The 21,361-nt window shown below is 44.1% G+C and overlaps 1 protein-coding gene across 1 annotated transcript in view; it reads right to left on the bottom strand.

The window, feature by feature from the left end:
• ZNF516 (zinc finger protein 516) overlaps window positions 1–20,594 on the bottom strand; it is a 100,120-nt gene extending 79,526 nt beyond the window's left edge. Inside the window, exon 1 of the mRNA XM_042869755.1 lies at window positions 20,575–20,594. The gene's annotated coding sequence lies outside the window, so the exon portion shown is untranslated. The remainder of the gene's footprint in view (window positions 1–20,574) is intronic.
• Between the last annotated feature and the right edge of the window lie 767 nt (window positions 20,595–21,361).

Here is a 21,361-nt window from a genome sequence, read left to right as displayed (position 1 = left end):
TTGTTTCTAACACAAACTGAGTCTCATGAACAAAACATTTCTAAGAGTGAAAGTATCCATACGTCAGTGCTGCCAGGTCGCCCAATTCATTGCCGCGTAATCCAGAGGAGTTTCAGAGAAATTGCAAGCATTATGTTGCTGTATTTGGCTGAACTAGAACTTCACGACCATTGGGGGAAAAAAAAAAAAAAAAGCCATTTTATGACATACAACGTTCATATTTGGTGCTAAGATAACAGAGCATGCACCGTCACAAGGACGCTTCCTCAAAATCTGAACTGCTATACCAGCAATTCACAGGAAAAAAACACTTTTTCTAAAAACAGTGGCATCGCTCAACATCAGAACAGCCAGGCAAGATGAGACCGATGCCTCTAACTTTAGAAGACAGAAAGTAATTCAGAAGCATCCTTGTTTGAAAAGTTGTCTCTCTAACTTACTGTTCTTTGTAGCTCTCTTACGCCATAAGGCATATGACATAACCTCTTAATTACTTAGTTTGTAATGCGCTGCTCTGATAGTATCTAGGTACAGTGAGTTCTCCAGATCAAATGTCTTTGGGAGGTCAGCTCATTCCTGCATCCAGCCACATGAAGACATCTCTCTCCTCCATGCAGTTTGTGAGCCAACCTCGTCTTCTTTAGATAAGCATCACTCCAGCTCCACAGACTATTATGCAAGTTAACCATAGAAGACCAGTAAAATAGAATGTGACCACAGCTTGAGCTTTTCTAGTAATGGAAGCTTGCTTTTCTTTTCCCATTTGACATGAAAGAGATATTGCCAGGTTTACAATCCAGCACATTTCATACAGTTACACAGATACACAACAGTTACACAGAGAGAAGCATAATCTGAAAATTTCAAAGCACTCAAAGAGAATCAAGCACCTAATTCTGGAAGTTCCCTTGGAAACTTGAGCTATGTTTTTACACGTCTTCTCATTTGCGTTTTTTTTAATCTAAGGAATAATCAGATAATTTAGCACAATGTACCAAAGAATGCATACCCAGGAAAACACACATATATATATATATTTTTTTTTTCTTCTCAGTACATGATTTTATATATATATATATATATATACACATATATATATAAACATACTATATATTGTATACATTATATTTATATTGTATATATTATATTTATGTTGTATATATATTATATATACACACACACACAGTAAAGGGCTGTAAGAGCAAGTTTTTGATGCATTTTTTGGAAGCATTTTTTTGTCCACCTTTTAGTGCATAAGGGTTTGGTACATTTTCAATTGCTGCTTTGAAAATGCCCCATTTTGTCTGCAGAGCAAGGCAAAAAGTGTCTGAAACCATTAAACTTCCAGGTATTGCCTGGAACATCTATTTAAAAGGACACACACTGAATCCTGTTTAAAATTTAATAGCAATGAAGCATTTTATACTGTCTGAGGAAATCTAGGATGTTCCTAGTCATGTGGTTTGTCCATGGTTTGTATGGCAGTACTACAGAATCTACTTCAAACTATTTTATGAATATGCTTTTCTAAAAGATGCTGTCATACCATTTCTACATGTTCTGTTGTACACTGCCTGAATACAAATACCTGATGCACACGCATCATAATGTCCTGAAGTGGCCTGCATTAGAAGAAAAAAAAAAAGCCTCATCCTTCTCCTCATTCCGTATAAAACCATTACCTGCTCAGAATGGTCAAGTCAGCATTTCATAATTACAGCTCTAAATTAAGGCTTTTGTGTTGCTATTCCCCAGGAAAACTTGCGCCTACATTTTACAATGAGAGGGGAAAAAAAAAATACCAGAATACATCTTAGCAAGGTTTTATGAATGAATCCATTGTACCAACCACCAAGCATACACAAAGCCAAAACCCTTTCTACTTTACTTCCCCCCCCTCCCCCCCCCTTTCTGCAGAAACAGAATTTGACCTGAAATGATTTTCCCTCCCGAAACGGAATGCAGAGAGTGGGTTGTGCTGTAAATACGGGCTTTTCAGAAATTTTCAAGAAGTTATTAAGAACCAAACAAAAAGAAACCTAAGTCGTTAACTGAAACTTTACACAAGCCCCAATTCTGCAAACACTTACGCAACGGAGTAACTTCACACACATAAATAATCTGATTAAGTCCAGTGGGAGCACTCGTATTTTCAAAGCTACTCATACATATTAAGTGTGAGTGGAATCATGTCGCAGTAGATTTAACAAAACCTGAAATCTCTGATTTCAATGTGAGACGTCAAGATTTTTTCCATACGGCAGTACTTAAAACACTTGATCAAATTCTACTCATTCGCTCCAAGCAAAAAACAATGTATTTAAAAATTATTTAATATTAAAGATGAAGTTTTCACAATGATCCGCAAATATTTTTCAAACAGTTAATTGGTTCTGGAGATATTAACTAGGTTACTAAATTAGGTGAACACTTCTCAAGTCTCAGGTATCTCTACAAACCATCAAGTTTAAGTGCTTAACAAGGAGAGCCTGCCTTTCAAAGTGCTTATTGCTGCAATTCCCGTTGACTGCAATGGGATTTCTAAGTACTCAGCTCTTCTGAGTAAGGGAATACTTAATACCAGGACACGGGACTGCCAATTTAGACATCTATAATGAGGTCACCCAGACTTTACAGTTTCTGTCTGAATAAGTAATTTGAGCATTGTTCCAGCGATGGTAAACCATCACACACTTAAAACTAGGAATTACGATGCAGTAAAACAAAAAGCATGCTCCCTTTCAATGAATTGCCAATGGAAGACTGGAGCTTTGATCTTCTTTTTAAACAACCACTCACAGTGGATACAGCGGCAGGAATAATCTTAACCCTCCGAAATATATTCAACAAACACTACAAGATGCCTGCGCTTTCTCAACCAGCATTAAATGGAGGATGACCTCACCTGAGAAGTCCTTTAATCCTTCCTGCGTTACTTTGTTGTCTGAGCACATAGCAAAAAGCTCTCCATCACACCCCTCCCTGCATCTGCGGATGGCACTCTCTACAACTCGGATGCAATAAGCTGCAGCTCATTTTTCCAATGCACAATCAATACTATTAAGCGGGAATGTGTTATTTTTTTCCTTTGTATGAGTGCTTGTAACCATTATTGAATCATTTCTCATCGGCTATCTTGCATAATGTCAGTGTTCGTTCTTTCAAGTCTTCCCTTTGTTTTTGCTGCATCTCCACTTTCAGAACCTGCTTTCAGACTCATTTGGGAGGTGTTTAGTCACAGCAGGGCTGTAAAATCATGTCTTTGGGATGCTCACTCAGTGCTGCGTTAAAGAAACAAACAGAGCCATGCTAAATATTTAAAAAGCAACACTTCCCAATACTTTTGGTTTTTCTTCCCCTTCATTTCAGGGTATCAGCAAGCCAACTCCCAAATGAAATTGATGCTGGAAAGCTGTCAGGAAGCTATTTACATTTTGCAGGTTGCAAAGTGCCGAGAATGTTTATGCTTTAATTTAAAAGAATTACCTGTAACCAACACTTCAGCCCTTTCAACCATTTCTTTCTTCACGTAGCACACCCCCAGCTGAAAGACCAATACTGGTTTGATAATCGCCAAACACAAACGGTCCATTTGTAGTATTGATCAGCAGCTCTCTGCTTGTGCAATAGTTCGAGTAAGTAACAATCCCTTGGCAGCGCCAATGCCGCGCTGACAGAACGAGAAACCGGCTGGCGTTCGTGCAGCAGCATCCTGTCACCAGTTACTATGTCCATCAAAAGCTGACAGGTTGGCAGATCACTGCCATAATATCTTAATGACTTCAATTCATTCTCCGCAGCACCTAAAGGCTGCCATATCTGCTGCTATCTGAGCCTCTCTTCTTCAAGAGGAAGGCTCTGCATCTTTTACATTCTTGACAGCTCCGTGCATTTCCTGGAAGCTTCCTACAAGGCATAACAAGAACACCAAGGAACACAAAGCTGTTACCACTTCCCTTATAATCTACACAAATAACTACCTGCTGAAGGAGAAAAGCAGTGGCAGCTGAGGATGTGTGGGCCTGATGAGAACACACGCGTGTCACTGCGTGAAGTCAGCAAACAAGAGTCGCAGGTGTTTCCTCACCGATATTCAGATGTTGCAACGGGGGCAATCATTCTGTCATTCAACAGCTGAAATGAGTTTTGGTATCAGAACCTCAAAAGATCCGTAATCTCACTGCACTACTGCTTCTAAGAGGATAGCTGAGTAAGTCCCCCTCTATTTCCTCTTCCTCTGTCACCTCCCAACTCCCTGAGGTTCTCTATGCTTGCCAAGAAAAGTATTTTAAATGTTTTACATGGCCATGAATAGTACTATTTGGGTCCTTTTTCTTTCAAACAGAATGAGTGGAACAAAACGAAACAACAACAACAAAAAAGCGCAACAAAACAAAAAAAAAAAAAAAAATCAAACACTTTTTTCCTGAAAGAGAACAGACTCAGAATTGAGAAATTAAACACGGGTTTCTGCATGTAATATCAGTTTTCCACAGGAAACGCTTTCTTCTTGTAAAGCACAGCAGCTAAACCAACACTTCTGATAAAGTGTAGGTAGAAAAACACACCCAACTGAGAGTGAAGATGGGAGGTGAGGAGAAAGTCTACCAGAAGACTTAAAAGCCCTCCTTAATTCAAACAAAATAATCTCAGTGCATCCAGGTGAGTACCGTTTCCATGTCATATACCTGCCATCTTCTGCTTTCCAGTACCTACAGCAAGAAGGTCCCCACATCTCTACCTCTGCCTTCCACTGAGAGCTGCAGTGACAAAGCAAGGCAACAAATGGGACAGCGGTTCTTTTACACGGGATTTGGCTTATAAGGATGGGTACAAAATCATTTCAGCATGAGGAACACAAACTACAGGCACAATTTAAGGACAACTTGAACCAAAATACAGTGATTTTGAGTCACCTCAAACATCTTCCAAGTTATTGGGTCAAAATAAACCAAACAAGTCTTTCATTTCTGTTTGCAGAGCTGTAATGGTTACATCCTATACACAGAGCTAAAAGCAATTTGGTCTTATATTCAAAATACAATAATCAAATAAATAAAAACTTCTCAGCAACGTAATAGCTTTCAAAAATGAAGCAATAAGAAACAATCCTAAGGAAAAGATAGATAAACTATTCAGCATGCACCACTCCAAGTGATTGTTATATAAATACAGAATAATTACCTTTTAATCCCCTGCTTTAAGAGAGACATCTCGTTAATCTGGAGAAGTAGGCAAACTCTTTGTTCTGCTGTAATACCTGTCCAAATTATTACATCAGTATGGTAATGAACTAGGTCATGCACACAGATGCTCTGCTACTCTACAGGATGCCTCACCCATCAGTGCCACCAGGCACAGAGTTAGCAACCACAGGAAGAGCAACAACCACGCGACAATCCCAAACTGACTGCACCCCAGCAATTGCACCACCTTGGCCTTATCATGTTTGAGCACACTTCCAAGTTGCTACATCTCAGCCAAATCCTTTCCTCCTCCCCCTTTCAGAGTTGCATAGCACATCTATCGTCTTAACAAAAGTTCTCAGTAGTTCCTGTCTTCATAGAATCATAGACTCTTTTGAGTTGGAAGAGACTTTTAAAGGTCATCTAATCCAACTCCCCTGCAATGAGCAGGGACACCTACAGCTACCTCAGGTTGAGCAACGTGATCTTGAGTGAGCTGGGGCATCCACCACCTCTCTGGGCAATCTGTTCCAGTGCTTCACTACCCTTCTCATATTAAAAATAATAATAAAAAAAAACAACCACCTTTTTTCTTATATCCAATCTAAATCTCTCCTGTTTTAGTTTGAAACCATCTCCCCTTGTCCTATCACAACAGGCCTGCTAAAGAGTCTGTCCCCTTCCTTCTTTCAGACCTCTTTAGATACTGAAAAGCTGCTCTCAGGACCACCAGAGCCTTCTCATCTCCAGCCCAGATCTCTCAGCCTGTCCTTGTAGGAGAGGTGTTCCATCCCTTGGATTGTTTTTGTGGCCCTTCTCTGTGCACTCTCCAACAGGTCCATGTCTCTCCTGTACTGAGGACTCCACATCTGGATGCAGTACTCCAGGTAAGGTCTCACCAGAGCAGAGTAGAAGGACAGGACCATCACCCTCAACCTGCTGACACCCAAGATATGATTGGCTTTCTGGGCTTTTTGAGGGCACATTGCTGGCTCATATTCAGCTTGCCATCCACCAGTATCCCCAAGTCCTTTCAGAAGGACTGTGCTCTATCCTTACACCCTCCAGCTTGTGCTGATATTGGGGGTTGCCACAACACAGGTACAAGACCTCATATGTGGCTTCATGAGGTTTCCCTGGGTCCACTGCTAGAGCCTGTCTAGGTCTCTTAGGATGGCACTCCATCCCTCAAGTGTGTCACATGCACCACAGCTGAATATCATCCACAACGCTGATGATGGTGCACTTGATCTCAGTGTCTTCATAAGTATTGGTGTCAAACCCAGAAAATAAACAGTGGACATGGATTAAGAAAAGCAAACAAACAAAAACCTCATCCTGTTGATTCAGCCATTTCATAGCAACCCTTTTCAGAACGAAGGAATAGAACAGGGTGAGGGACCAACCCAAGCCCAGGACCTCTGTGGAGATCATCAGTCAGCAACCACAATAAGCTGTCATTTCTGTGTCCAGGTGCATCATGGTAGTAAAAACCAAACAAACAGTGCACATTTCTACTTTTGGCTGGGTAAGAGGTTGTATCTTTTATTCTCTGAAGATGTCCTTGGAGTCTGAACTTTTCTTTCAATTCCGGAAGTTTTCTTCTTCTTTCACATAATGCATTCAGTTTGGGCACCTCAATACAGAAAGGACACTGAGGTGCTGGAGCAGGTCCAAAGAAGGGCAATAAGGTTTATGAAGGGCTTGGAGAATGTGCCCTACAAGGAGAGACTGAAGGAACTGGGGCTGTTTAGTCTGGGGGAAAGGAGGCTGAGGGCACACCTTATTGCTCTCTTCAAATACCTGAAAGGTGATTGCAGTGAGAGTGGGGTTGGTCTCTTCTCACTGCTGACAGGTGACAGGATAAGGGGAAATGGCCTCAAGTTGCACCAGGGGAGGTTTAGTTTGGATATCAGGAAAAATTTCTTTACAGAAAGGGCAGTTAAGCACTGGAATAGGCTCCCAAGGGAGGTGATTGAGTCATCATCCCTGAGTATGTTTAAAAGTCCTTTGGATGTCAGGGACATGATTTAGCAGAAGATTGTTAAATTTAGGGTAGTACAGTTAGGTTGTGGTTAGACTAGATGATTTTGAATGTCTTTTCCAACCCGAGCAATTCTATGATTCCATGACTGGGGAATATTCCCAGTTCATACATGTCTCTAGATACTGCAAAAGTGATCTACTGAATACAGCAGCCTTGCTTACGAGCTTAGTACGTCTACCCTCCCAGAGAGACCACATAGCTGTGTAAAACACCTCATCAATGAAAAAGCAGTGCAGTTTGGGTAAAATGAGTGCAGTTTGGGTAAAATGAGTATACCTGACACTGCAGCAAACACTCCCTTGAATATGTTAAATCACCATTTTGGATTAACCTAAACCCTTTGTAGTTGCTAATGTGCTTTCCTTCCTTCACGGGGAACTCTCTAAACCAAATGTGTCACACTAAAACAAACAGCTTCTCCTAAGGTAAAGTCAATACTGATATATCATTGTGTAACATTTATGCGGTTTTCAAGAAGATTTAGTGCTTTTTTTTTTTTTTTTTTTTTGAGCAGCAAGTAATTCCCCCTCATTCCTTTGTCTTGGAATCTCCCAACTGCACACCAGAGAAGAGTTATCTGCAGTGACACCTGCAGTGTCTCTCTCTAAAAGCATATGTAAGAATGCACTGTCAAAACATGCTTCCCCAAGTTGTGCCAGAGAGGAATTTTGGGCCAAAAGACATCCATATAGGGACTGCAGCAGGATAACTTGGGGACAGGAGCCAGCATGGCCCAGCAGAGAGGTGCTTCCCTGCTGCCACACAGGGCACATGGAGCAATGGGAGAGGTACACAGGCACATTATCATGCCTTTGCATTGGGCAGCTGCCGAAGTGTCTCTGAGGGTAATTGCCATGCTGTCACTTGGGCTGCCTGTAACTCTTTTAACTGAGAATAAATTACATCTGGCTTGGGGAAGAGTACCAAGCATCCTGGAATAACACAGCTAGAGGTAAGCCATGAGAACTCAAGACGCTTTCTTGGTCTGAAAGCCACATACGAATGCTTAGTATATCCCAGTGTTCAGCAGAGCACTCAGGACACTGTGGACTTTTGACATTTTCAGGAAGACTCTGAATCCATAAACTAGGGGATGAGTTACACAGATGTGTAAACACAGCAGCTCTATGCAGTAACCAGGCAAAATTGTTCTCCTGCTATGTAAGGTGAATTACCTGGGTTTCCATCCCTGTCGTGAACATTTCAAAGAGAGGCAGAGTTCCTCCTCTTAAATAAACAAGGCAACTATTTGAGCTCTGAAATTAGGCAACAGTGCATCGTTAATTACCTCTGAAACGAAATCCCTGACCGTACAGACTGACCCACGCAGGCTGACCCACACGAGCCAATCTCTGCCATCAGTTCAGTAGGTTTCCACGCAGCCACCAGAATGTGCTGGCGCAGCTCTGCTTGCCAGCCCAAGGACAGGCTTTGTACTCAAGGCAAGGATGTTTATTTTAAACAAGAAGTTACATCCACTTTAATACTAGCAGAGTGGCAACCTCATACAAAATCTTCAAAACCTATTTAAATTTTGAACCCACTCTGATACCAGTTTAAAAATACCAAATCAATAACATCCTTTAGCTAAATAGCTACATTTACTCCTGGTTAAGCTCTGCCAACACTGGAAATGAACCAGAGATTAATTTGGTTCAACGAATTTGGCTTTTAACCTAGACAATAAAATTTATTGTAATAAAAGCTGAAATCCTCACTGGCAATGTAAGGATGCCTTAGGGGCACTCTGGTTCTTGCCAGGACCACGTATCCACCTTTACAGCTTTAAAATAAATCTTGCTACTTTTTCTTCCACATGTATAGGCATACACTATGCTCGTGTTATACACAATGAACTCTGATGTGCAAGGGTTAATAATACAGTGCTTACAAGTATATAACCCCAGAAGCATGAAGGACTATGAACAACCTATTTCTGAAAAAATATAAAGAGGGAGAGGATTAAAAACAAAACAAAACAAAACAACAAAAAAACAAGAATGGGAAAAGGAAATGTTTTTTTCTTTACCAAGGTAAGAAATGCAGAAATACTGAGAATACTGAACAACTGCAGGACTCTTAAGTCACTGTTAAACTGCATTCTTGCCTGTGGCATTAACTGTATCACACACTGCTATTCTAGCAAGCAAGTTTATTTTTTTAGCAATACTTAGCTAGGCATCTTTTGCCATATTTGAGAAACTGAAGAAAACAGAACTTCTGTATTGACCTAAGGATGCCATAACAATATTGCCTTAATTTTCCCATAGCTTAGCAAGCCACTTACCCCTCTTCTCTAAACAGTGGACCTGTAGTTGGAACAAAAACACTCAGAACTCAGACATGTGTGTCCTGTATATGCAGAGGAGGAACTTAGCCAGATCTGCTCCCCTGAAATCCTCTCCTCAGTGGGCAGTGACAGCAAGCCATCATGGAGAACATGGTCTACCAGGATGAATGGGAGGCAGGGGACAAAAACGCACCACAAAGCGCTGTCACAAAGATGAAGTGCTTTACATGATGCTTTGCTACCGAGGAGGCATTTTTACCTACAGGCTATAGGCACTGTGCTTGCCTGGTTTTAAATAGGTTGCCAATATCAAGAACAGAAGTGAAAACAACAATTTCACATTTTTCAAGCCGGGGCCTGGTAATACCAGCACTTGGCTCTGTCTCCAAGAAATGCTGCACTCAGGATGGCTGAGTAATAACACTAGTCGTTGGGGCCAGATTGGTAACCAGTGCTGACGTGGGGAATTTTTACTCATGAGAAAGCGCCTGTGAAGTCAGCGAGACTCCTCAGATGAGTGGTAAATGCTCATCGATGTCAGGAGAAGTTATTCCATGATGGCTTTATGTTGTAACAGCATTTGCTGCTACAGCACGCACACACACACAGGAGTGAAGGAGACAAAAACCACGGTGTGATCACGATCCTACACAACCATTCAGGTTATAGCAAAATGCAGTCAGAAGATGAGATCAATGAGCCAACTACATGACCCAGAGCTGGCACAGGCTATGGGAGGACAGCACTTGACTCAGGGAGTACAGTGCAGTGCTTGATGTAGAATGTAGGGACATGGGAGATACTCCATCAGCATCTCCCTCCATTACCTGATCTTCCTTCCATCATGCTACACTTTCTATGCTATAGTGCATATTTAGCACACTGAATACCAAGCTTTGCTCTCATATACACTGATTAAGTTTAAATTAATGTGCCTGAAGTCAGGGGAGAAATTCCAAAAAAATCAAAGTATCAGTCCCTGGGGTCAAAGTGACACAAGCTCCTAACACGATGGAATTTGTATCATTTTCTAACCATCACATTGAAAAAAATTACAAAGCCATTGACATGTTCATGGGATACAGCACCACTTTACTCCCAGCTGCAATGCTCAGAAGACACATAAATGTGAGCTTTGTATCTGTGCACATACACTATGCCATAGAGCTCTTACTAATAAGCTGCATCACCAAAACCAGAAAGATGTCAGGGCTGTTTGGAAAAGCAGACCATCTTCGCACTGGGGGAAAACTGCACAGACAACACCTTAAACGTGAAAACATCCATGCCATATGTCATGCAAAACTTACTCCTTCCCTGGCTGCTCCCATCTACTGTGACTATTCATAGAACCATAGAATCATTAAGGTTGGAAAAGACCACTAAGATCATCTAGTTCAATTGTGAACCCATTCCCACCATGCTCACTGACCACGTCCCTCAGTACAACATACACACATTTCCTGAATACCTTCAGGGACAGTGACTCCACCACCTCCCTGGGCAGCCTGTGCCACTGCTTCACTGTTACTGCTGGAATTTTTCCTGTTATCCAACCTGAACTTCCCCTGGCTACTCTCCCTCCATACAAAATATGAAGAGGGCCAGTACGCAGATTAGCCACCCCCAATTTTCCAAATAGCCGTCAGGTTAACTCATGGGACAATCCTGGTGTGCTCATTACCCGCATATCTGGGTACCCACAGAGCAGGAGCCCCATGGCACTGTTCTCCTGGAGGACTGGGTGGAGCCCACGGTCATGCAGAGACACCAGCTGCATTTGCAGGAGAGCAGAAATGCAGAGTGTTTCCAGAGCAAAAGCACACAGGCAGCAGCATTCTCTACCACAAAGAATGCTGGCAAATTACTCTGTGTATGGTGGACAGACATTCAAGTGCCAGCTGAGGATCAAACGCTGAAGTCGGCTTCCCCCTTCTCTAGTGAAATGCACAGTAAATTCAATTCTAATAACTTAGTATTGTGAAGAGGGCTATGATAATTAACTGACATTTATGAGCATTTAACTTGACAGCAGATATGCTTTGAGGAATTTTAATGACCCATTAATGGATCCATACAACCACATGTACACACAAGATACAATCGAGTCCAGGGACTGATTCCTGCTATGTGTTTGTACACATCCCAGGAAAAACAGAAATAGATCATCATTGCTGCTGGGTGCCACCGTATGACAATGGTTATAATTACGCTGCCCCGATAAATCATCGTCTTTTGTAAGCCTAAACCACTGAGTTTGTGTCAGATGAAAACAAATGCCTGGCACGTTCCCACACACCTTTACCCGATCGTCATGCTGTGGTTTGATTTATAGGATGGCTTAGCAGGAGATAGCACAACTAGAGAAGCTTGGAAGAAGGAACTGCTGCATGTCTTCGTTTTAACCCCTCTAACGTGCTTGGCACATTAGGTTATTACTCTTCTCCACAAGAGCAGAAAAGTTGTACCCAGCGCATTCTTTGTAAAAGTAATCAGCGTTGAGGTCATAGCGGTAAAGGCCATATCTAGAAAATGCACTTTCATCAGATTCATGAGCATACGCAGAAAGGACGGGCTATGAACAACAGACTTCCCCAGTTTGTACTACTGTTTTTTTAACGGCTGGTTTTGCTGACACACGGTCTTTCCTAAACCTAGCTACTTCTAACAAACTCTGTCCGTTCTCAGGAATTTGTTTCCTTTCTCAAGGCAGTTTGCTGCTGAGCTGAGCAGCGATGAGGCCCCAGTGCCATCAGCATTCTGCCAGCCGCTGCCAGCACCCGGTGTTCCCGGCACAGCCCCATTCTCCTCCTGGCCCTCTTGTAACACTCACATCGCTCCCATCTTCATCCCTAACGCAAACCTGCTCCTCTTCATACTCCTCCTCCAACAACCCCACAGGCTCCACATGCCCACATCCACCCACTCAGCCCAAGGCTCCCCACACTCAGGCTGCCGGTGTTGACACCAGCTCAGAGGCACGCAGCAGTCAGGAGCTGGGGACCACAGAGCAAGGCAGGTCTGGGGACAGAGCAGTGGGAGAAGGGTCTGGTTCCCACTATACTTTTCCTTCCAAGTTCCGTGTCCTTTAAAATAACCACACAAAAGAAAAATCCAGCCACTCTTGCACATGCAGACACATGCTTGGCCAGCTTCCTCCTCCTCTGCTTACGATCTCCTCGCCCGGCCCGCGCCCCCCCAGCACTACTCACACTGTAACTTTTCCCAGGACCCCTGGTGACACAGAGGACCGCCCCAAGTGAGGCAGTGCGCAGACACTAGACAGCTCTTGCACAGCTCTGAGCACTCCCCTGCCTGATGACACAAAGAATAAAGACACTCACCTACAAAAACCAAGTGTTCCTAGGGATGGGGATACTGGTTCTTCATCCTTCGTGTCTTCCTGGGCACCCACGGATCATCCCGAAAGACCCCTTTCCCCCTCATATTTCTGTACAGCCTGGTTGCATCCCCCTTTCCCTTACAGCAGTGTTCAGCTCCACAGCCTGATCTTCTGTGTTTTCCTCTCCTCAAGCATTTACAGCAGCTGCTGCCCACCCCAGCTCCTCAGTGCCTCTGCGAGCGCAGAGCTGATGCCAGCTGCAGAATAGCCCAGAGATGTGCACAAGTCACCCAACTAAGCCTGCACAGCTCGGCTATCCCATGTGCAAGGTGTGACCTCACGGTGGAGTTACACAAAAAAGTAATTTGGGGCATCTGTTCCTCAGCTGAGTTCTCAGAGCAGCTGGTCTGCTCCACAAGAAAGCTCTGAGTTATGCCAGATAAAACCCACCAGACTCACAGCACAGGAGTAAAGCAGGGCTGACTGTATTGCTCCTCTACAGAATTACTTTTCATATTTTTTTCCACATTCATATACTCCTATACCTCTCTATATACAATATTTTTAACAGAAAATTAGAACTGAATAACTTTGCTTTGAAAATCACAATGGCATACTGGGATTTCAGCTCCTCAAACACCACTCTGTTCTCCAAAGAGCAAAGCACACTCAACAACACATACTAAGATGGCTTTTTAACAACAATCATCTGTCTCATATCTAACATCTCCTCTGCTGTCAGACTTGCAATTCTGATCATCTTGTCCCTCTTTCTCAAATGTTGAAGGGAGTGTATTCTCCATGGGGACACCAAAAGGCACGGACTCTCCTGAGCAATAGTCCCTTCCATGTAAGAACTACCAGCTTGGATGGCAATGCTCCCAACCCCATTGAGTTAGGACTCAAACCAAACTTTAGACAAACTTCTTACCATTATGCTGGAGTGCTCATCCTTCATCATGCCCACTCTGCTTTCTCTCCAGTTTTCTGGGGGCATGAAACTCACACGTGGACCTACAGGAACCATGTTAAGAGAATAACTATCTGCCTTCCTCCCCAGATGCAAACCTTGACCTTGGGACACCAGTCTCAGAAGCTGCAAGAGGCCAAGACAAGCTTTTGCAAGAGGAGAAAAGCAGCTAGGCTTTAGGATGGTTAAGAAATCCCTAACATCTCAAGGACACCATTTCTTCCCTTTTCCTCAGTCTGCCAGACCTGTCCCAATGGATTCCTCTATATGTAGTACCTTCCATTCCTCTTTCAAATCACTTCTGCATTTCTTACACTTCTTGCTCAACCATGAGACCCAAGCTAGCAAGAATTACAAGTCTCCCCACTAGCCTTCTCCAGCACCCCAGATCTAACTATAAAGTTACGGGAGTCTTCTACACCTGCCATTTGACTACATTTCTCTTGGCAAGTATTGGAAACCCAACAAACATCGCAGGTTATCTCAAGGAGCACAGCAGGACATGGCAGCAAAGGGAGTATGAAAGCCACAGCACCTCCTGAGCTAGAAAGCAGTGATAACATTAAGATCTAAAGGACTCCAACACAGCCCTCAGCCTTGATGAAGGCTCTGAGGGGATGCTCTGGTTTGCAGATCTATGCCTAGCTCACAGATGGATTTGCGACCTGCACAATACAGGTGGAAATTAGAAGATTTTGTTACGCAGAAGTACAACTGAAGGCAGTTAGTTTGGAGGTTAGAACAGGACAGGTAAGTCACCGATCTACAGCACGCCACAGCTCCTATGCCATCAGCAGCCTCTGTGCAGCCCCATCAGGTCCCAGTCCCAGCCATCCACACTGCTTGATTTTGTGGAAGAAATACATGGCAACCTATAATCCCTAATCAACCTAGAAAATAAATGACTGATAAACCAATCTGCTTGTAACCTCATTAACAGATTCTGGCTTCAGTATCAACAGGGTAATTTGCTGACTATTTTTAATCCCAACTGCTAAACCATTAATCCCACAGGGTTTTTTCCCCCCTCTAAATTTACCCCAGGCTGCCACCAATTTTGCAACTTGTGAAAAAGCAGATAAATAAATAACACCAGCAAATACACACCTCCTGGCACTGGCAAACTGAGAGACTCCGATTACCTGCTTTATCCCCTTAAAGCCATTACTTTCTAATTGGAAGGAGTCATTCAGCAGCAAAGCCGTGTGCCTGCCGTGTCATCTGACACCTGTATGTACAGCTCACAGCACCAACTCCCAATGCACTTGCCACAGTAAGAACTGAATTATTTCCTCCCATCGTTGATAGTCATTTCTCTCTCTAATAAAATCAGCTCAAATTTAACAGGATGGGGGTTAACAACATAAATTGTATTATCTTCTCGAACTGGCATTAAAAGATTCTCTAACTATCATTATTAATGTCAACATAAATTATGCATTGAAGATCTCAGCATTCATTACAGAGGTAAAATCCAGCTGGGGGGAAAGTAAGAAAAAAACAAACAGAGTAAGTCCAATTAAAGTACGTATTCATAAATCCCTTGCAGCGTTGCTCAGCACTGATGAAACACTTCTCTAAAATGGTCTTACAATAAGTATTCACAGAGTTAGAAACAGTATCAAGAAAGTATTGCAGTAACCAACTCAAGGTAGTGCTTAGTGCTCCTTTCAACTTCTGTAAATTACAGAGTTAACCATTTCTAACTGCTGTAAGTCAGCATTCAAATACTACACTGAAACTGGAAGCCTAGCAGTCTTGGTGTACTTCTACAGACACTTCATACAAACAAGTGAATAGTCTTGGGGAAACATTTTTGTGTTCTGAGGTTAAAATAGATGACTTTAGGAGATAGGTGGCAAGCAGCTGATATCTCACTTCAAGGAGACTCCCATCTCCTGAAGACTCCAAGATAGCCCTACCTATGGCTGCACAGAGAAAGCAGGCTTGAGAACAGAGCCGCTAGGGGCTCCAAACCCAAAGGGAAGATCTCATTCCCATAATGGCAAGGTTTAAGCCAACCCTTTGGCTGCTTGATTCATGGCTTTATCATACTTGTGGCTGCCAATCCCAGTGAGGATGCCTCAAAGCCAAGTGAAGCCAGACGGCATCTATTAAAACAGGCAACTCAGCAATCTCTGTGCAATGGAGGAGGGGGGGGGGAGTGGAAATAAGAAAAAAATATATATATCTTTCCAAGCACATCCTCAGCTATTGAAGGACAGCTCCAGTTTCGGACAGCAAAGGCAGTAACACCTCACCCACAGTTCTTTACAGCACGTCCCGTTACAGGCTATTGTTTGCAACCCTTCCCGCAAATCATTTCAACATTCAGAGCTCAACTGTTTCTTAAGGAAATTATTTCAGGAGGAAAAGAAATTGCTTACTCATGAACCTGGTATTATTATAACAATGAGCTAAAACAGCGCAAGACAGTTACATTGCACAACTTGAAATGCATCACTTATTGTCCCAGATCTCAGAAAAAGAACAGTCTGAACACTGAAACAAGTCAGAGCATAAATGTGACTCGGTGTCAGCTCACACAATATGGGTTAAACGCTACCACATGGGCAATGAACACACACTGCCCTTTCAAAAACAAAGAACATGGATAATTTCTTTCTCAAATCTATTGTTACCAAACAAACGTGGTTATTTTAAAACCAGACTACGATTGTGACTAAAGCACGTGTGAGCACCTCTGTTTCCACCCGTCTCCCTCTATTTCCTGAAAACGAATGCCACTTCACCGCTCACAATCTCCTTAAAAAAGCCAAGAAAAAATTACTACGAAGGCAGCTTTATCACTGCAACAAGGCAACACGAGCATTTCCGTGCCGTATAAAAATAGCAGCAAAGCACTCGCTGCTCTTCCTTTCTCTTACCTGCCTGAAAAGAAAAGCATGTGTGTGTTTGGAATACATTAAAACTCCCTGATCTGATTTTCAGCAAACACTCCAAACCCTCCATAATGTACTGTAACATACGCTTTCTTTAGACTCCAAAGCAAAAGAAGAAAAAGAACCAAAGCAACCAACCACATATGAAATAGCACAAATGATGCCAGTTTAAAATCATCTGCCTATTTTTTTTTTTTAACATCATAATATAAACTGAACATGTCAGGATGCTAAAAATAGCCACAAATTGTAATTACACGTGCTTTGTAGTTTCTATTTTACTTTGGAAAGAAGATTAGAAGCCAGATCATTTTAAGAACTGTCCTTAAAGATTTGGGGAGCCACAAAATTCGCCTTGCTTTGCAATTTGGAGTAGGCTGCTGGAACACATTTCCTCTGCGACACGGCAGCAAAGAGAGACCAGCTCCCAACAGCGAGATGGAAATGGAGAAGGACAAAGAAAAAAGTAATTTCTTAGAGATTCTGAGAGTGCCCTGATTACTGATGTAATACCATAAGCTTTAATTAGGAGCTAAGTGCTGTGTGCTAAATTCATCCTCACACACAGCCCTGCAAAGGCAGAGGAGCTCTACGGAAGGTGCCTATGGCGGTTGGGCAACAGCCTGCCCTATGGCTTCCACCACTGCCTACAGCAGAGTGGGGATTTGTAGGAGTGCTCAGCTACACAGTATATCCTGCTGATACAAACAGAACTCTTTTCAATAAGCAATGGTTTCAATGAATGGTTAGCAAAAGGGGCAGTTCTCGGAACGTAAGCAATTGAGAATCCCCAGCAGAAGCTGTGTGTCTCCATCAGGCTTATGGCAGCTCAGAGCACCATCTTTATCAACAAACCCGAACACCTGCTCTCAGCACCACACAAACAGCCACGTTCCCTACTCAAAACATTAGTGCACAAGCCAGGAGCAGCAAACAAGCAGCACCCAAATGCTACCGCTGTAAAATACCTACTAAACTCACGGGGCAATACACAGTTGGGCAGCAGGCTGAGAACCACAAGCTAATTCAATCTCAGGACATACACTTAATTCCCTGAGTCTGTTTGCATAAGAAGTGTTGCTGTAATCCAGTTTCTGGAATGCAAGGAGAAACTGCGAACATGAAACGTCTAACTACACTGATGAGGCTCTATAGATAACCAAGACGTAAACAACATCAAAAAATGAATAATCAACGTTGAGTAACCATTGCATCAAAAATAACAAAGCTCAACAGCTTCAAATAGCAAAGCAGGTTCAGCAGATCAAGAGACAGAACATTCGCTGACTAACAGTTGGGTAATGAAAGTAAACACTGGCAATGAAGTCATCATCCTAATGAAAGCTAAGGCAATGTAACTACCTGGACCATACGCCAGCAGCGTGCTTCAATGCAGGCTCGCTACCATAATATTTACTAGAATCACTTCTGCTGGAAGAGGAAAGGAAGTCGCACTTGCTTTCCCATACGAGTTGCAAACAAGAGAGGTGCTCCTCATTATGTCCTCCCAACTCTCAAGCACTGTGCTGGCAGCACCCACAGTTAACACAGGGGAACCACACAGCAGAATTCTGCCTTCAGTGACTGAGTCATAACAGCTTTACCCTTACTCTGAGATGTATAAATATTTGCAGCATGTAAGATGTCTGCTTTCAAATAGCACTGTTGCTCCAAAGTTCAAATATTTCTATTGCAGATATCTCACAAAATAATGGGGTTTTTTTTTTTTTTTTTTTTGGTTTGGGTTTTTTTTTTTTTTTTTTTTTTTTTTTTTTTTTTGCAATGCAGTGATTAGTAGTCTGGGCGACATTTACGGCTACAGAAAAGAATAATAATAATTAAAAAAGAACTCTGAAGGATTTCAGGCTCTGTCACTGAAATGCAGAAACTGTAATTCCACACTGAGAGCCCTCACGCAGCTCCCAGCAGTCACAGGGAGGGGCGAGCATGCTCACTGGGGACAGCAACCAGCAACCAGCCCATTCGTGGGAAGGCTGTGCATGCCCCTACCAAACGGTGAAGAAAAACAGCTGTCCCTTCCCTCAGCTTTCTGTGCAGATACCCAATGCCCATTCTGGCTGGAAAGGCGTCTATCTACAAAGCCATCCGCGTGTCTCACACCTTTAAGCAGGCTCATCTTCCCTGTGAAATTAGCAAGCTCAGACAAGTTACTTCCTGCAAAACGCAATCACTTTGAGTTTCAGCTTTCTATTTTGATGACTTTAAGAAATAACACGGTCCAACCCAGCTTTCCAGTTTGAGTACTCTTTGCAGACTGTCGCTGATCTCACAAAGGCTCACCCTTTTGCTTATTCTGCATACGGCGGGTGTGTATTCCCAAAGAAGCGCTTGGCGGAGCATGAATTTCAGTACTTACAGAACTGAGGGTTTCCAAAGCTGTTAACGATTTCAATGGGTTTGGGCCACGCTAAAAATAGATCCCACCCCTCCCACCCCCTTCATTCGATGGGATCTCAATGTAACTCACCAGGCAGAATCGCAGATAACCACTGCTAACTGTAGAAGTCAGCAGCACACAAAGACCTTACAAAATAATCCAACTGCCCACAGGGCAACGTGCACAGCACTTTTTGACTACCTCGCCCACCTGGCTATTCTCTCGCAGGCTGTCCCCTGTGGTATCGCTATGCAAGCACGCACATTAAGCTACATTTTGAAGCAGAGCAGCCCAACAGGCAGAGGTTCAAGAAGATGGCATAACCCTCTCACCTCTGCAATGAGGCCTTTAGCACCAATAACTGACATTATTAAACCCTGGTGACAGCGTGATACTGTGACCAACTGTGAAAACACGGGATGCACCTCATTTTTAAAGCAGAGCCATTTGTCACTGCAGCAGGAAAACTTTAATCCACAGCAGTTAAATGTCACCACTGTTGCTCCATCCCAGCCAGCGACACTGCTCCTGAGGTCACCAGCAAATAACAATAGGCAGCTTTCATGTTAGTGATGCAAACTGTTTTCCTTTCTGTGACGTAGAGCAACAGCCGCCCATACTTATGGAAGGACTGCGAGCAGCCCTTGGTGCAGACTGGTTTCAGAGAATCACAGAATGGTTGAGTCGGAAGGGCACTTGGAAGGTCACCTAGTCCGACTCCCCTACAATGAAGAGGGACACCTACAGCTACATCAGGTTGCTCAGAGCCCTGTCCAGCCTGACCTTGAGTGTCTCCAGGGATGGGGCATCCATCAGCTCACTAAAGCACTGGAAAAATGCTAAAGTTTTGGTCATGTCCAGCAACTGAGAAGGTCAGGTAGGAGCCTAGTTAGCAGACACCAATCCTCTCTTCAGGTGTGTTATGAATAATTGTCTGTTACATCACTCCTTCCTTTAAAACAACATTATTCTCACTGATGTTTAACATTGCCTTCCCCCCGCCACCATCTGTATTATCCCTACATATTCAACTAAGAGCACGGGAGAGTAATGCTGCCTTATCTACAGTGGTTTTATGACTTACCACCAATGGGGCATTTCTTCAACACCCACTGATGTTTCCCAGTGATGCCAAACACAAATCATCAATGCAGTCTGAGAGCGTTCCACACCAGGTGGTGGTGAAGGCGAGCACAGCGGCGGTCGAGCAGCCCACCCACTACTGCTGCATGGGGCTCAGCCCCTTCCTCAGCATAGCCACCACCCCTGCCCCACAATGCTCCCTCTCACCCTCCCCGCCGCCCCCCCCCCCCCGGCCCCCCGCCCCACGTGCAGTGCTATGCTCCCAGCCCACATGCAGTGACAGCCTTCAGCACAGGGCAACAGAGGCACATCAAACAAAATAAAACTCCCTTCTACCAACCATCCCACACTTACATGGGGAGGGGGGCCCGAATCCGACAGCAGAGCTTGAAAAGCACGCTCCTCAAAAGCAACCCACTTTTTGCCATTCAGCTTCGGCACAAATTTATGCTTTTTTTTTTTTTTTTTTTTTTTTTTTAGTGGTGGGGGAAGCAACCAAATACCGGTTGCCACGTCGAGTTAATGACAAACCCCCTCGCTGTTAACTCGTTCAGCGCAGGCAGCGTGACATCGTGACATACAGCCGGCACAGCAGCGAGGGGGACCCTCGATGGGCTGCTGTCTGCACGTCTCTCTCTTCCAGTCCCCCACCATCCGACACCGGCTCGCACCTCACCGCGGCTCTCCCCCCCCCCCCCCCCCGAGGAGCAGCGGAGCCGGGCGGGGCCGGGGGCGGGCGCCATGCGCTGGGGCCGCCCCAGTGGGGCGGGGTCGGATGCGGGCGGGGCCGAGCGGAGCTGCTCTCCCCCCAACCCTTATACCCAGACCCCGATCTCCACCCGCCTCGGCCGGGCCGCCCCCGAGCCCCTCCCCGTAGAGGAAACTTCGCCGCTCGCCCCCAGAGTTCGCTGCCCGCCGGGAGCCGGGCCCGGGGCGAGTGGGGGCGGGACGAGGAGGAGGAGAAGGAGGAGGAGCAGAGAGTCCCCAAAAAGGGACTGTGACCTTACGCCCATCCCGGCGCTCCCCCAATTCCGGATTTTTGGCACAGGTCGAGGCGGAGCGGAGCTCGGCCGCTTCTCGTTGCGGGGCTCCCCGGCCCTAATTTCGTTATGGAATCGTGCGGGAGGCGAGCGCGTTTCCT

This window comes from Lagopus leucura, unplaced genomic scaffold (genome assembly GCF_019238085.1).
Source record: "Lagopus leucura isolate 7727_CA_CO unplaced genomic scaffold, USGS_WTPT01 Super-Scaffold_100002, whole genome shotgun sequence".
Lineage (NCBI taxonomy): Eukaryota > Metazoa > Chordata > Aves > Galliformes > Phasianidae > Lagopus > Lagopus leucura.
The sequence above is the reverse complement of the archived record's forward strand: the minus strand, read 5'-3'. Positions and strand labels throughout refer to the sequence as shown.